This window comes from Xenopus tropicalis, chromosome 5, assembly GCF_000004195.4.
Source record: "Xenopus tropicalis strain Nigerian chromosome 5, UCB_Xtro_10.0, whole genome shotgun sequence".
In the NCBI taxonomy this organism is placed as follows: domain Eukaryota; kingdom Metazoa; phylum Chordata; class Amphibia; order Anura; family Pipidae; genus Xenopus; species Xenopus tropicalis.
In genome coordinates, this window is record NC_030681.2 from 114,740,359 (window position 1) to 114,745,244 (window position 4,886).

Genomic DNA, 4,886 nt, shown 5'->3' on the forward strand with positions numbered 1-4,886 from the left:
CATTTGTCTTTTTTTATTTAAATATCTTAAGCCATTTTATTACCTACACCAGTGCTGTCCAACTTCTGTTGTACCGAGGGCCGGAATTTTTCCGACCTACGTGGTGGAGGGCCGATAATGGAAGCCAGTTTTGACCACTCCCCTTTTTGAAACTGCACCCACTTGAAACCACACCCATGTTATCACATGACCATACCCATATTAATGGTTGTAGTGCAGCAAAAACCTGCCATACTCTGCCTTCCCTACCCTGCCTGTGTGTGCCATACTCTGCCTTCCCTACCCTGCCTGTGTGCCATACTTGGCCTGTGTGTGCCATACTCTGCCTTCCCTACCCGGCCTGTGTGTGCCATACTCTGCCTTCCCTACCCTGCCTGTGTGTGCCATACTCTGCCTTCCCTACCCTGCCTGTGTGTGCCATACTCTGCCTTCCCTACCCTGCCTGTGTGTGCCATACTCTGCCTTCCCTACCCTGCCTGTGTGTGCCATACTCTGCCTGTGTGCCATACTTGGCTGGTTTGTGCCATACTTGGCCTGTGTGTGCCATACTCTGCCTTCCCTACCCTGCCTGTGTGTGCCATACTCTGCCTTCCCTACCCTGCCTGTGTGTGCCATACTCTGCCTTCCCTACCTTGCCTGCGTGGGCTATACTTTCACTGTGTTTGCCATTCTTGGTTGGTTTGTGCCATACTCTGCCTGTGTGTGCCATACTCTGCCTTCCCTACCCTGCCTGTGTGCGCCATACTCTGCTTGCCCTATGATGCCTGTGTGTATGGCACACACAGGCAGCATACAGTGACACAATGCTGGCACTGCTCCTACAGTCTGCACAATAACTATATATTAAAAAACTTTTTAATTGCAGTACCACCTCAGTATATTTTCTTTTTGTAGTGTGCAGGGATTATTTGTGGGTTTCTACTGCTCCTGAGGTGTGAACAGGGGAACAATGGGAGTGATTACAGCCTGAGCCTGAGGTGTGAACACTGCAGGGGGTGAACAATGCAGAGATTAAAAGGTGTGAACAACACAGGGGATTACATATTTAAACAATACAGCCTGAGGTGAGAACCATGCAGGGGGGGCAGTTAATCACAGTACTGATACCATTTAAAGCTTACACAAGAGTAAGCCATCAAAGCAGCCAGACAGGTGGGGGGCCACACAGAGGGGGCCCGCGGGCCGCCAGTTGGACAGCACTGACCTACACCATTAAGATGGCAGATTTGTGTATATTCGGGTCTCAACAATTTTTCTAAAATAACTAATGTTCTGCTGAGCAGATCTGATTTTCCAGTTGCATGAAATTTAATCAGTTTTACCATGACCAGTCAGTGCAAAGCTGTGGCACATGTCATGGCTTCATAAAAATGGACAAACTGGTTTAGAAGTACTAGAGATACTTGGCCTTCATGCAGTCAGTTGAAGTGGAGAAAGCTGCTGGTGCGGTTATGGCATTACCATCAGTATGCCTACACTGACTCCAGCCTTCCTAACTGCACTTGCTAACCTGCAACCTGACACAAGCTAATGGAAGCAATGCTACATGACACAAATCTCTGCCAGCACTCTAGGTTACGAATCTGCAACTTTCAGCACAGGAGAGGCAGAGAACTTCTAATACCAGCACTCCTTATTTAGATAAGCTAGTTGGGGGCATAATGGTAATCCTTTAGCTTTCCCAAGCCATTAATGAATGATGCTGGAAGCTGTATATAAGGTTGCCACCAGAGGTGCGGGCTAATAAAACCTGCACTCTGGTTTGGGAAAGCAATAGGGGTTTTTTATTTTTCTTTCTTCAAATAGCCCCTGCAATGCTAGGCTTGACTGCACTGGGAGGCATACATTTATATTTAAAATCCAATAAAACCAGGGGCGTGGCCTGCATGGGAACGGAGTAGGGCGCACGTCTGCAGAGCTCCGTAAGGGGGGATAAAAATACTGCAGACACATACCACACACCTGCCTCTGCCTGCACATCCGGAACCCCAAACAGCACCCGAACTGTCCCGCAACCTTACATGGTCCGAAAGAGCCGCCGCGGCCACGCTACACGACAAACACCTCGGCGGCGCGACATGTCACAAAATGGCGCCGAATCCAGCGCTGATGGCACGGACTCCCCAGACCCTGCGGTCATGAGGGAAAAGGCTGCAAAAAAGCTAGCCCAATACGTGAGGGACCCCCTACCTCAGCGATCCACAAGAGGTATGTCCCCTACAACTCACATGCCCACAAATAAGAGACAAGAAACAGCAAGCTGTAGTCCCTCCACATCAGCACAAATAAGCACAGAACTACTTACTGAACCAACACTAACAGAAGTTCTAAGTGCCATAACAAACCACACAGCCTTAGTGGGAAAAATTGATGAGCTAAAAACTGACTTTGCAATACTAAAGCACGATGTGCAAAACCTTAGAGAAAGAACTGGGGAAACTGAAAGGAGAGTTAGTGACCTGGAAGACTTTACAGCACCTCTACCAGGCAGACTCACAGCAACAGAGAAACAAATCACTATACTAGAAGGCAAAGCTGATGACCTGGAGAATAGACTACGGAGAAACAATATCCGTATACTAGGTCTATCAGAAAGAGCTGAAGGCAATATAGCAGAAAAATTCATAGAACAATGGCTCACAACATCCTTTGGGCAGGCAGCTTCCTCACCTGCCTTTACAGTAGAGAGAGCACACAGGGTCCCGGGCAGACCACCTCCACCGGGTGCCCCTCCAAGACCCCTCATAGCACGCCTGCTAAATTACAGAGACAGAGACACAGCACTGTCGGAAGCGAGGAAGGCGGGTGAACTCATATACGAAAACCAAAGAATATCAATATACCCAGACTTTTCAACAGAGGTGCGAAAGCAAAGAGCCAAATACACAGAAGCAAAAAGACAACTAAAAATGAAACAAATCCCATACGCAATGCTTTTCCCGGCAAGACTAAGAATTACAGTCAGCGGCAGAGCACACTTCTTCACCTCGCCAGAAGAGGTAATACGATGGCTGGAGGAAAGACCTCTCAACTCACCCCGACGGGAATGAGCAACCTCAGCGCATCTTCACACCACAACAAACAGCAAAAGAACAATGGGCAAGCGACAGATCAAGATATCCGACCTTATAAACTGTCCTATCACCTCCACACCTAAAGACGACCGTAAAAAGAGAAACGAAACAACCGAAGCGACAGATGAACCGCGGCAGAGGACGGCAAAGAAACCAACTCCCCCCTTAGAAGCAAGGAGACTCAAGTAGAGAACGATTGGGACAATCCATACTCGGACTCAATGAAGACACCAACCCCCAACAAGTTTGCTAAGTATACTAGTTATGGGTGCAAACCCACTCTACGGCAGTTCATAGAGTGGGTGGGGTGGGAAAGGGAAGGGTTTACAATGTTTACAATGTTATTCCTGTTTGTTTTAAGTTTAGATGGTGCAACTACTAACGACAATATACTTAAGGTAAAACGGGAGAACCACATACTCCCACTGGACAATAGTACCTTATCCTATAAACTATATAGCTAAAAAAAGCCATGGCCACACTTAAAGTCCTATCATGGAACGTAAGAGGCCTAGGTAATGCTATAAAAAGGAGACTGGTCCTAGACTTTATTCGTAGAACCAACCCACAAATTATAATGCTACAAGAAACGCATTTAATAGGAAGCAAAATCTTAGCACTAAAGAGATCATGGATAGGCGCTACCTATCATTCTTTGTACTCAAGCTACTCTAGAGGTGTCTCCATATTAATATGCAAAACTTGTCCATTCGTGACAGAGACAATTATCTCTGACAGAGACGGTAAATATATTATATTACATGGTACAATACAGGGGAAAAAAGTTACTATAGTAAATGTGTATATCCCACCCCCATTTGCTGAAGGGACCTTAAGGGAAGTGATGAACAAAACTCTAACCCTTCCAATGGCGCCAATACTGTTAATGGGAGACTTCAATGCCGTGATAGATGCAAAAATAGATAAACTTAACCCCCCCAGGGTCAATACACCAGCATTCAATAACTGGCTGGCTGGTTTCCAATTAACAGACCTCTGGAGGGTACGTAACCCAAGAGTCAAGCAATACACTTGCTATTCACCTGGATCCAATAATATGTCCAGAATTGACTTAGCCTTGGGCTGCGACGACATGAACAAAAAAATACAAAGGGTTGAGATACTTCCCAGAGGGATCTCAGATCACTCTCCTATAGTAACCACTATACTTATTTCCCCAACCCCAACAGATCGGATATGGAGACTTAGCCCTTATTGGGCATCCCATACCCAACTAAACGAAACTATCCACAATAACATAGAAATATTCCTTGAAACAAATACTGATGAAGTACCTCCAGAGGTCACCTGGGACGCTTTCAAAGCATATATTAGAGGGGTCTTTATTTGCAATATTAAAGCATTGGAAAATAACCTAAGAACTGAAATAATGAAATCCCAAAAAGTATATGAAACAGAAGCAGCCTATATAGCACACCCAGACACACAAACCCAACAGGCATGGACAGACAGCCAAAGAGATCTTAACCTAGCCCAACTAGAGCTCACAAAGAAACACATGCTATACCAAAAAGCAGGAGTATTTGAGCATGGAGACAAAAATGGTAAACTACTAGCTCTTCTCTCCAAAGACAACTCCGCTACTATGCTTATCCCGGCGATTAGGCTGGCTAACGGGGAAATAACTTCCTCCCCAGAGGAAATAAATAAAAGGTTTACAGAGTTTTATTCAGAACTATATACCTCTAAACTACAAGTCTCACCTGCAGAGGTACAAACCTTTCTAAGAGACATAGATATCCCTAAACTAGACATACAAACTTCCCAATGCCTAGCTACCGAAATAACGAC